Below are 13276 nucleotides of genomic sequence, written 5' to 3' on the forward strand. Positions count from 1 at the left end.
CGGGCTAGCTGGCCTCTGGGCTTGTGGAACCCATCTCCTTTGCTCATCGCCCTGTAGGAATAAACTAGGATTGTGAGCACTTGTACTCCTGTGTCTAGCTTTTCATGTGTGTTCCAGGGATCTGGATTTTTGTTGTCAGACATGTACAGCAAGTAATTTTGCCAACAAAACCAGTCCCGTACTATATTTTGAAAAAGATATTATCAGTTACACATCAGACTTGGTTGGCTGATACTTTATTAGTTATTTATGCATTTAGATCCATGAGCAATTTAGTTTTCCTTTCTTAGAATATTCTTGTCAGATTTTTAAATTGAATATAATTTCATTTTTTGAGAAACATCATACAATATGGCCGAGGATGAGCCAGAATTTACAGTCTTTCTGCTTTAGCTTCCTGTGTTGTGATTTTGGATATGCAGCATAAACTACCCAAATTGTCCATGCTACATAACTAAAATTGGACTTTTCAAATAAAATGATAATTTCCTGAGAAATATTCTAGTGCTTTCATGGTGGCTCACATCTTTTTTGTCCATTTTCCATTTTTCCCAGTACTTGACATGATTGATTATACCATTGAATAAACTTCATTTATTTGTTCTGTCCCAATTATTTTCTTTGTCATTGTTCAGAAATACCAGTTTGTTAATTGCTTGTGAGCAACTGATGTTGATGAATTTCAATGATTTCTCTGTTTTCCTTCTGGCCTGAGCACGTCCCGTAACCATGCCCTGTTGTCGTAGCTGGTCAGGACTATTATTTCCGTTTAGCATCTCAAGAAATTGTTTCTTTGATCAAATTTGTTACAATAATGAGTTCATGTAGAAAAGGATTAACTGAGAGGTAGGGTGACCATGATGACATCACAGATCACTTCAATAACTGGAACAGTGGCTATACAATCAGGGCTACTAGCTTCCTACTTGAATACTTTTTATTGTGCTTTTCATATGCTTCAAGCTTTAATAATTAATTCACTGCGGATCTGTTGTTTTTCATTAGTTTTCTATTTTCTTGTTTCATCCCATAGTGTGTATTGTGTGAGTGTGTGCGCTTGTAGAATGACTCTATGTGTTCCTGTGTGTATGCATACTCAAGTAGGCTTACACATGTATGACCATAGTGTGCTTGTGGAGGTCAGAGGTCAATTTCCATCTCTCCCTCAGTTGCTTTCTATATTGTTTTTCCAAACAATCTGTCTCACTGAATGTGGAGCTCATTAATTTGGCTAAGCTGTCAGGCCAATGAGCGTCAGGAATCCACCTACCTTTGCCTCCCTATCACCAGGATAACATATACATTATGCCTGACTTTAATGAATGCGTTGTGTGTCTGAGCTCAGGTCCTCATGCTTGTCCAACAAGTACATTATCAAACTCAACCATTTCCCGAGGTCTTTTACCCAAGTTGTGCATCTTTTCCTTGTTATGCAGTCCGGTGCATCCTCCGTCTGGCAGGCTCTTCCTTTCACTTTTATTTAATTCCATACTTAAGGGAAATTTGATGAGCAACATCAAACAATGCTATTGTATCAGCTATTTTTAAGATCCAAAGAGATACCAAAGAAAATAAAAATGATATTCCACATTTAAATAAAGGTTAGACCTTACTTGACTTCTAAGAAGGACATAAAGTGCACAAGACAGCGCATTTAGCTTTCAAGCAAATGGCAAGCTGACCCTTGCCATGATAGCTTCTGCTATGTGGACGGTGTCTATAAACCACAGGCTGAGAAATAGTAAAATTGGATTCTGTGTTTTCAGATTTAAAAGTGAATTTTCTACCAAGCTACAGTATTTGTAGGTTTTTTATTGTTTTCTCAAAGATGTTATCTATAAAATTTAAGCACTTTTGAAGGTGGACAAGCAAACATATCCAATTATCTTTTTATAGGATGGAAGGGAGGGGAGGAGATATTTTCAGGCATGATTATAAAAGCAAAATTCTTAAAAGGCTTTTGAATTTTAGAGTACTTGTTGGGAAATGTGAGAAAAGCATGCCATTGAATTCCCTCTAAATTTCTTTCTTTTCCTCCCTTAAAAACAAGGTAATAACGGGTTTATAGTTTATACTGTGGAGTCCTAGTTACTCATAGAGATAACACTATGTCCTTCAGTCAATAAACCCTCTTTTCTCATAGTCATTGGTGACCAGACACTACCTTGCATTTAAGGGGAGCAAAAGTTGAGTTATTTATGTTGCTGTATCTTCCATAGCAAGTCAGAAAAATAGAGCTTATATTGGGCTAAGAACCAGGGATTGTCTATTTAGTTGGATTGGAATAAATAACATTTGCTGCATTTCAGAATAATTTCTGAACAATAACTATTAATGGTTTGCACTTTACATTCAGTAAGATTTTAGCCATGCTTCAATCAACGAGGGGCTTCTTTTGCAGCATTTTCCCAACAAACCACCAGCTGTCATTTATATGAGATCACCAACTAATAGCCTTAACAGTAGCACCAGTCACAAATATGGTATTTTTTTTCTCAGTCTGAGTTCTGCTTCATGGTCTCTGAACATATTTGAGCTTCCAGTACCTAATAACTTAGGTGTTCAAAGCGATCTTAAAAGTCTTTTGTGGTCAACTTATCCTATGAGTTCAGGAAAGATATACAAAGCAGTAAGACAAAACCAAAACCAACAAAAATCCAGGTTTCTATTGCAACTACTCTAATTTCCTGCTTCTCCTTCCTGGGGAGATTCTGCCTCTCCCTTTCCCAGTGACTCTCTTACAATCCCGTCCTTCATGTCTCAAGGCATGGTTCACATTGAAAGGAGAGAAACTTGCTATGGATGCTGGCCAATCAGAGCATGCTTTGCAGAGAATGGTTGCTTGCCTGCTGTGTAGCAGCAATAAATACAAGCTAAATGGGAGCTCTGAAATGCACAGTATTTAACGACACTCTGTATTTTACCTATTAGTACAATAGAATCTTAGAGTACGTGAACATTGGGACGGTGTCGGGTGGATAATTCCTATAAAAGCCTTACAGTTTATAAGCTGGGCACAGTGGAGTAGGCAGCCTAGGCTCTTTCTGTCTTACAGAGTTACCTCCTTCAGTTTCTTTTCTTCTTTTTTATGCTTCTGTGCATGTGTGTGTGTGTGTGCGTGCATGTGTGCAAGTGTGTACATGCCTATGTGACTGTACATGAACGGAAGCTAGGGGATAAGCTCAGGTCTCATCCTGAGGAAGGCCATCCATCTCCTCAGACAGGGTCTCTCATTCTCCTGGAGCCCTCCCATTAGTCTTCATTGATTGGTCAGTGAGTCCCAGAAATTCATCTCTCTCTGTGTCCATAACCCTGGGATTACAAGTACATTCCACTAAACCAATTATTAAAAAACTAAGTTTTCTCTCTCCTCTCCTCCTCCTCCTCCTCCTCTTTCTCCTCCTCTTCTTCTTTTCTCTCTCCTGCTCTCTCGCTCTCTCTCTCTCTCTCTCTCTCTCTGCCTGTATGTGAGCTGTGACACCCAAGACGAGGTCAGAGGGCAATACTTCAGAGCCAGTCAGTTCTCTCTTTCTATCATGTAGGTTCTATGGATTAGACATGGGGCAACAATTATCTTTATGCTTTTTAAGCTTCTTGCTAGTTCCCTGCTTTTTTTATGTGGGTTCTGGGGATAGAAGTCAGATCTTCTTGCTAGGTTTGCAACTCTTTGCTTGTTGTTTGCAAGGCAATTGAGCTCCTTCCCTGAAGCATCTTCTTTCAGTCTTTGGCTTGGAGACAGCTGTAAGTCATAAATGTTAAATTTCCACTCATTCTTTGTTTCTTCTTGCTTATTATTTCTGTTATCATCCTGGTGACCTTCCCTGTCACCTGGGTACACTGTCTCTTTAAGAGACAAATTCTGCCCACCCCCGAATTCCCCCTTCCTACTGAGGCAAGCTGATCTCTAGCCTTCTCTCCATCTTTTCTCTCTATGTGTCCTTTTGCATCTCCTTCCTGTCCTTCCCCCGTCTCCCCGCCCCTTACCTCCATAATCCCCTTACCCCTATACCCTTTCCAATACCCACTAAATAAACTCTATACCTAAGTGGCGTATCTGTCTGTCTTTCACCCGCTGTGGTCTTCCACTCACCAGGGGCCCTGCCAGGTTTGCTCTGCCACAAATTTTTCAATTTCCCAATGCTTTCCTTTTTAGTAAGTAAAATGCATCCCCTCTCATTGTCCCAGATCCCAAATGATACTCTCTTCGTGCTCCTCAAATATCCTTGTATGTAGAAAAATGTGATATAGTTAAAAGGGGGAGAGGTTTATTATGGGTTAGCTAGGGGACTCTAGTGTGGTTTCCCTGAAGATGAGAAGCAGAGGAGGAAATCAGGACCCAGACTAGCAGGGTGAAATGATCAGCGGTGTGTGTGTGTGTGTGTGTGTGTGTGTGTGTGTGGTGGTAATGGCTAGGGGTAGAATAGTGCCACCACTGTTTTCAACCCTTGGGAATTTAGAGGATAATATTTTAGACCAGTAACTGTGTGATAGTTTTCAGTTGTAGCCATAGAAACCAACACAGTAGGCCAGGCAGTGGTGGCACAAGTCTTTAATCTAAAAGATGAGAGGCAGAGCTAAGCATATCGCTGTAAGTTCAAGGCCAGCCTGATCTACAGAGCGAGTTCGAGGACAGGCACCTAAAGCTACAGAGAAACCCTGTCTTGGAAAAAGAAAAAATGCAGTGTACGAATATTCCAGAACTCTGAACCTGTGAACAAGCATGTGTTTTCCAGACGTTTTGGAATTTTGCCAAAAATTGGCTAACCAGAAAACTCCCATGAGTCACTTATTTGATTAATTCATTCATCACATGTATTGAGGGCTCCACAGAAGTTGAAAGTTGGATCAGCAGAAACATTGCCGGGAGCTCACTGCCCAGTAGGATGGACTTGAAAGCCGTCAAACTTGAGATTTACTGATTCCACAGCTGAGTAAAACAGGAAAGCATTAGATAGGGTGGCAAAATAATCCACAAGGTTCTGGGCGGAAGTCTGAAATTTGTGTGTGTAGTGGAACAGGAGTTACAGAGGTACTACATAAAGTTAAGAAATTGACAACCCTAATTTTATGTGACAAACATGGCTCCTTGCACCCAAAGTAGGGTGGAACTTGCTATTCTCTGGCTTCTCTGTGTTGCCTTGTTTTCCTGAATAATTTGCTCCCAAAGTCCCCATCCATATAAAATAGTTCTTTTTCTATGCATGATTATATCCACATATGCTACAGTATTTGGAAATTGGATTACAGTCCAGTTCTCTGTGGATGACAATGAATTTAGTTCTGGGTAATGAGTACTTTTGTTACTTAAATTTATACCAAATTCCTACACTTGCTTTATATTAGGTATATTAAAAATAGTTTGCATTCTCCAGATGTATAGCATACGGCATTGTTTGCCATGGTGGTGAGGGACAGAAAGAGAACTATGCCAGGGTAGGGTTCATCTTTAGCTGTGCTCTCTTCTCTGCTAGTGAAAATAGGAAAAAGCCAAGGTGGAAAGAAAGCTACCCCTGTCAAATCATTGCTTTCTCCCCACCCCCAGGGATATCACTTTCCTGGAAGCCCCATCCCTTGCTGTGTCCAGTGCTTCCTACAATGATCCTCATCTGTTCCCTAAATAAAATAGACAGCATTTTAAGATTATATGAATCCCTGTACTGAGTATTTCACTAATAGTGAAATAAATTCATCTCAGAAGCAGGAATTTGTTAGAGGTATAAATTTGTAAGTCAGAAAATACATCCAAGTTATCTCTTACAGTGAAGGTAGTTGATGAATTCTCTATAGCTTGCAATTCCCGAATGCAAATGTCAGTGATCACAACGTTAAGCTTCTAATTCTTGAATTAGTCTGTGATATATTTGTGCCTATGTAGTTAGAGAGCAAAATCCTCAAAGCCAGCACGTTAGTCATATGTCTCGGGGACATATGCATCTTTTTAAAAAGGTAAAATTAAATGTATTTACATAGTTGTTTGCCAAGAAAATGAAAATGTTTTAAGTAAATATTCTCGGAGCTGAGATAAGAGTGCTTGGGATATGGGTGGCATTTGAAAATTTCTCACTTGGCTGTGATTTCAGAAACACAATACTCTGAGGCACTCATTGGTGCATTTACCAGTCTGCTGCAGTCCTCACAGTCAAGGGAGGGTTTTTCTTACACTCCTAGGAGGGTCCAGTGTAGTCTGGAGTTCATGTAAATAGTCTTTGTACTGAAGGTGTGGGTATGACTGAAAAAAGTTAAAAAAAAAAAAAAAAAAAGCACCTTTGCCCATGAAAGTCACTTTTCAAACCAAAGACATTTAATCCCAGAGCAAAAGACTCCTGGCAGATTTCCCACATTCAAATCCAATACACAGATATAATGTCATTGCTTAGTCAGCTGCAAATAGCTAGATACTATGGGGAGGACTGCCATCTGGTGGTCATATAAAGTTACTACCCAAGTCCCTCTGGTTGGGTAACTAACAGATACGCGATTGTAAATTTGTGTGCTATTTGGCTAATTATAAAAACAAATTGGTTCTTCTGTGACATCCACATAAAATGCATGAAGCACGAGTAGTTAAAAACTCAGAGATAGAAAATGGGGTTCAGCCTGTAGGTCAGAAAAGCAAAACAGCTAGCCACTGGCTCTTACCTACCTCAGTTTGAAAAGGCAATCCTGTCTTCAGGAATCTCAAAAATGAGACTGAGACTGAGAGCTGTCTCCTTCCATTTTATAATCCTCTCTAGTGCTGGGATTAAGGGTGCACATCACTACCGCCTGGTTTCTATGCCAAGCTAGTATGGCTGATGGGGTTAAAGGTGTGTGTCATTGTGGTTACTGGAATTAAAGGTATGTGTCATTACTACCTTGTCTGTAAGGCTGACCAGTGGGGCTGTTTTACTTTCCTGATCCTCAGGTGAGCTTTATTTATTAAAATACAAATGAAATGCCACTGTACATGCATTAATTATGGATGAACTCGCTCACTATCTCTTCTCCTATATGGTCCTAATACGCAAAACTCCATGGCAATAACCTATATATTTTTATTTTAAAACAACCCTTTCTCATTTACATACCTATCCCAGCAAGCACTCCCTCCCCTCCTTCCACTTCTCCCTTATCTCCCTATTCACCCCCATCTATTGCTCAGAAATGGTAAGGTTTCCCATGGGGATTTAACAAAGTCTGGCATATCACTTTGAGATAGGACCAAGGTCCTCCCCCCTATATCTAGGTAGAGCAAGGTATTCCTCCAAAGAGAATGGGCTTCAAAGAGCCAGTTCAAGAACTCAGGATAAGTGCTGGTCCCACTTCCAGTGACTCCCACAGACCGACACAGCCACACATTTGTCGCCAACATTCAGAGGGTCTAATTTGGTCCTATGCAGTTTTCCCCACTGTCAGTCTGGAGACGGTGAGTTCTCACTAGCTGAAGTTAGGTGTTTCTGTGGTGATCCCCATTCTAGTCTTGATTCCCATTTGCTCTTTCCTCTCTTCAACTGGACTCTGGGTGCTTGGCCAAGTACTTACCTGTGTATCTCTGCATCTGCTTCCATCAGTTGCTGTATGAAGGTTCTATGATGACAACTAAGGTAGTCACCAATTTGGTAATAAGGAAAGGCCAGTTCAGGTACCCTTCCCACTATTGTTTAGGGGTCATCCTTGTGGATTCCTGGGAATTTTCCAATTGTCAGGTTTCTTGCTAGCCTTATAATGGCTCCCTCAATCAAAATATCTCTTTCCTTGCTGTCCCTCTCTGTCATTCCCCCATCTCGGTCATCCTGTTCCCTCAAGTTCTCCTCCTCACTTCTAGTCTCCCTTATCCCTCCTCTTCCACCTTCTTTTCTTCCTCTACCCCATGATCCTCATGTCCTCAGGAGAGCTTGTCTTTTTACCCTTCCCAGGAGATCCATGTATGTATGTTTCTCTCAAGGTTCTCCTTGTTACCTAGCTTCTCTGGGATTCTGGGCTATTGGCTGGTTATCCTTTGCTTTACTTCTAATATCTTATTTTGAGTGAATACATACTGTGTTTGTCAGAAGCCAACTGAATGGGAAAAATATCTTCACCAACCCCTCATCAGACTGATATCCAAAATATATAAAACTCAAGAAACTAGGCATCAAAATACCAATAATCCAATTAAAAATGGAGTACAGATCTAAACAGGGAATTCTTAACATCTTTGAAGAATCCCAAATGACTGAAAGACATTTAAGGTATTGTTTAACATCCTTAGTGACCAGGGAAACACAAATCTAAACGACTCTGAGATACCATCTTACACTGGTCAGAATGCCTAAGATCAAAACCACCAATGATAGCTTATGCTGGAGAGGATGTGGAGTAAGGGGACTACTCCTCCACTGCTTGTGGGAGTGCATACTAGTACAGCTATTTTGAAAATCAGTATGGCAGTTTCTCAAAAAATTGGGACTCAATCTACCTCAAGTCCCATCAATACCACTCATGGGCATATAACTAAAGGACACATACCCATACTGTGTTCAAAGCAGTATTATTTATAATACCTAGAACCTGAAAATGACCTAGATGCCCCTCAACTAAAGAATGGATAAAGAAAATGTGATACATTTACACAATGGAGTACCACTCAGTAGTACATGACATCTTGAAATTTGAAAGTAAATGAATAGAACTAGAAAAAAAAAAAAAACTATTCTGAGTGAGGTAACAAAACCAGAAAGGCAATAACCTACTTTTTAAGGCAACAGTAAATTTTGGACTTGAATACCACACAGAAGTCAAATGAGTAATATTTTGTTTTGTTTATTCTTTTGAGACAAAGAAACATGTAGAATTTATGAGGCAGTGTAAGAAAATATTGTTATTTTGCCCTTTTTAAAAAATTACTGAATTTTTTTCATATATCTTGATCATATCCTATCTCCTCTCCCAATTCCTAACAGACCCTCCTTACCTTCTTACTCATCCAAATTCATATTCTCTTTGTCTTAATGGAAAAACAAAAATACCCCCCCCCATGAAAACAAGTAAAACAACAAAACAGAAAACAAAGAACAGAAATCAGAAGACAAAAACCTAAGTTTATGACCTATCTAATTTCAGATCTTGGCTGATTTATCAGTGTTGGGTATGGGTTCATTCTCATGAAGTGTGCCTTAAATACACTTTTCTTTTTTTTAAAAAAAAAGTGATTGTTTACTCTTATAATATTTGTGCCACTATTGCACCAATATATCGTGTACGTCACAGGATTTGTACTTGGTGAAATTAACGATGACTTTTCCTCCAGTAACATGGAAAGTACCTTCAAGAATCTTGAATACTAGTTAGTAATGGTAAAACTTCTAGTTAAGCCCTAGAAATGAAGAATATTTTAATTAACAAAATAATTAGTATTGAACAAGTTACTTCTTATATTGTACATTGTTTTACTTTTCTTCTGGTAGCATTAATAGAATGATGCTGATGCAGATCTAAATATTTTTCTTTTATTCTTTTGATCATTTAATTTTTCCTTAGCCATCATTTCCTAGATTTCAAACACTAATATAAGCCCTCTTATTACCAAAAAGAAAATGGCAAAGGAGTATTCAACTTACACCACCTTAGGATATAAAGAATATAGAAGTCATAAAATGGCAAAAAAGAAAAAAATAACATGGGTGTATGTTATATAACATGTGACATAGGTTTGCAAATGATTGGGTTTCAACCTATGTGCTTGTTTGTTGTATACATGTGAATGCTGTTTAGGTCTTTTATAACTGTGCTTTACTTATCACCTTTTGGCTTTTATCTCCTTTTCTGGACTAATGTTTACTGTGGATCTTGCCTTTTTAGTGCACTCAAAATCCTTATATGATCCTGGGGTTAGATCTTGGTATTCTTAACCCATATCTATAACTTGCTAGTTCATAAACATCCCTTATTATTAATTTTGTCCTCGGCCTTATTCAATGTCCTACATCCAGAATAAATACAGGAGTAGGTTGAATTTTTTTGCAGTGTCAAATACAGTGCATGCTTACTTTATAATCACCTAGATCATTGAGGAATTTAGCTTTCAATTTTGCAAATTATATATAAGAAAATTAACTTTCAGTAAATGACTTTAAATATGTGTTATTTACTCATAGAGAAAGAGCAAGCTTTCTGGTAATTGAATGGGAATCTCATATATAGGTATAAAGGCAGCGAATACAAACACTCTTCTTTCGTTAACCCCTTTATTAAGCACTCTGAAGTGCTTTTCTGGATGGAGAGCATGGCTACTGTGTACAATCTCATCTATATTACTGTAATCCTATAAGTCTTTCCAAGGATTCTATTTGGTGTATATGTAAGGAGAAGACAGCTTCCCTCCACCCTTCCAGATTCCTTGTCCAAAGAAAAAACTGAATTGATACAAAAAAAATTAATAGCAGAAAAGCCATAGTTAATTAACATATTTGTGTGCTTAAATTCACAAAATATGATAACGTAAGAAAGATCAGACACTTGAAACTTAAAAAGCATTCTGAGATACAGAAATTGGTACTTGGTGAGGAAGGACATGGTAGGTAAAGGGTGTCCTGTTATATAGGTTAAAAGGTTGCTCAGGTAATAAAGCATGTCTCAGAGCAAGGTTTGTTCCCTCAGAGGAATAAGTGATAGTGTGTCTCAAGGTGATGTCAACCTCATCTTTTCCTTTGTATTCCTGAGTTAATCGTTCTTGATGACATTCGCTGGAAGGAGTTTCGGGATGACTGATGGAAGATCTGCATTTATGTAAATAAGGAGAGCTCTGAGACAGCCTCTGCATGTGCTGTTCATCCAGAACCCTCAGTTCAAAGTCATCGGCTCAGCTTGTCAGACATAGGGGTTGCATTTGTCAAACCCCTCAGCTGGAATACTGATTTTCTTAGCAGGCGATACAGTAGTTTAATGACTTCTTTGAAGTTCAGTAGCTGAAGGTCTTCAGAAAGGACTCATGCTAGCAGACTTCTCCAGCATTCCTTGGAAGCATCGTTGACCTTTCATTAAATAAACAAACACTAGTATTTCGAATCCCAAAGTAAACAACACAGAGTATGCCAGAGAAAAGTGTCCTCACCCACTGATGCCTGTGATTTGGAGGAACTGTCCTGGCAATGGTCACACAGGGCTTCCAGAGGCTCTCAGTCGCCATGGCAAATTATCTGTTTTTGTCATTCCAGCCTAGAGCCACGTGATCACAGGGTCCGCGGGATAGGCTTGTTCTTCCCAAAGCCTCACGTGATCTGCAAACGTGAGTTCTGAAAACACTGTGCCCCCTTTATTCAAAGGCTTGACGCCCTAAATGTATTATACACGGCTGGAGAAGAACCGACCAGGTTGTTTTGAACAAACAAGTAAAAGGAAGGCAGAAAATTCACTTAGAAATATGATCTTTGAAACTGGTAGGATGGGATAGTCTCAGTGTGTTGAGAATATGAAAGAATTCTTGTGCCCCCTGTATTTGAAGGACTTCATCTAATGAACAGTAGGTCTTGAACAGAAACCCTCACCGTGTAGTTGTGTCGCCTACTGGCCACAGATTTTTTTTTTCATTGAGAGGCACTGCTCCCTTCATGTCCAATTTGAAGTTTAAACAAAACAAAAATATGGTTTGTAGTAACTTCAGTTTTTTGTAATCTGATATCTTCTCAAAAGATATCCACACTATTGAACAAATTCCATAACATGATGCATGGGGCTAACTTGGTGGAAATATAGGCACCCGGGTTATGTTATTTTGCCTTTCAAATGACACAGACACACATGCAACTCTGTATGACAAAGTCATTGAGAATGTGGGATTAGCATTTTATTCTAGCCACTGTCCCTTGGGCTTGTTTTTTCCCAATGCTGCACATGCTAATTGTTTTGAGAAAGTGTACATACTTGATTGATTGTCCGTTGCCCGCCTCTGCTTAGCTTAGCATGTAAACACCTTTTTGATTTGAAATAGAAAATTTCCAGTCTTATGTTTTTTGGCCTAAGACATGCTTGGACAGTCCTTGGCCTATCACCTTTTCTGGTTTCCCAGCAGAATCTCATCTCTTGGAACTGGAATTTTCTGAAATACATGCTGTTTTGAAATATCTTTAAAATGTTTCTTGCTTTGGTCCAGTCTTCTCTTGCTATCTTTCCATTCTTCCATTTTTTTGAATGGAAATGTTTGTCCTGTCTTAATGGAATACTTATATTTTGATTTTATGGAGGCTGATAGTTAAGATTTTGTCGATACACAGAAGAGACTTTTGTCAATGATGGGACTATTAAAGACAACTGGGATTCATGCAGGTAGACTAGATGCATTCTGGATATGAGAAAGACTTGAGCCTTTGTGAGGTGTTAGAATATTTTAAAATGTGTTACATTTGTTTATGCTATAGAACATTTGTTTTAATGATACAAAGATGTGTTGTGTGCTTTTATGCTTCATTTCTTTAACTCTGTGAAGCTGTGATTCTTTGCCTAATATAAAACCCCTGATGGTTCAATAAAGAGCTGAATAGTCAAGTCGGCAAAAAGTTGGGGCTGGAATACAGCGAGAGAAAAATAGAAAAAAAAATGGGAGGACAGGAGAACAAGAGAACAAGGATAGGAGGAGATCAGGGGGTCAGCCACCCAGCTACATAGCCAACCACAGGGTAAGAGTGAAAGTAAGATTATAGAAGTAAGAAAAGATAACAGTCCAGAGACGAAATGATAGATAGGATGATTATTAAAAAAAAAAAAAAAAAAAAAAAGCTGGCTAGAAACAAGCCAAACTAAGGCAGGGCATTTGTAAGTAATAATAAGCCTCTCTGTGTGCATTTATTTAAGATCTGGATGACAGGCCCTCAAAGAAGCAAAGAGCTAAACGAGTTTTAATACAAAAAACAAACAAAAAAACAACAACAAAAAACTAACAACATTTTGGTGCTCCAATGTGGGGCTAGAGTAAAAGAAAATCTAACAACAGTGAAGTAATGATGGTGTGTCGTGATTTAAAAGAGATGTATTCAAATATCGAGTGGACAGGGAGTGGGCTTGTGACTGTTAATTTTCTTTGCAATTTGAAGGCATTGGAAGTCACCTAGGAGTCACATCTATAGCTGTGTCTGTGAAATATTTCTCCAAAATGATTAAATTGAGGAAGGATTATTCATATTGAGTGTGGGTGGCACTAGGAGCCCATGCAAGAAAAAAAGGTGTGTGGGGTAGGGGAAATAATCCAAACACCAGTATTTTTTCTTTATCTGCTTTTTCAGTACAGACATAGTGGTGACCAGCCACCTCACACTCCCACTGC

General features: G+C 38.9%; 1 protein-coding gene across 1 annotated transcript in view; it reads left to right on the plus strand.

Annotated features, from left to right (window-relative positions):
• The window catches only part of Themis (thymocyte selection associated), a 184320-nt gene that overhangs the window by 146997 nt on the left and 24047 nt on the right, over positions 1–13276 (plus strand). The window lies entirely within an intron of this gene.

This window comes from Chionomys nivalis, chromosome 2 (assembly GCF_950005125.1).
Source record: "Chionomys nivalis chromosome 2, mChiNiv1.1, whole genome shotgun sequence".
Taxonomy (NCBI): domain Eukaryota; kingdom Metazoa; phylum Chordata; class Mammalia; order Rodentia; family Cricetidae; genus Chionomys; species Chionomys nivalis.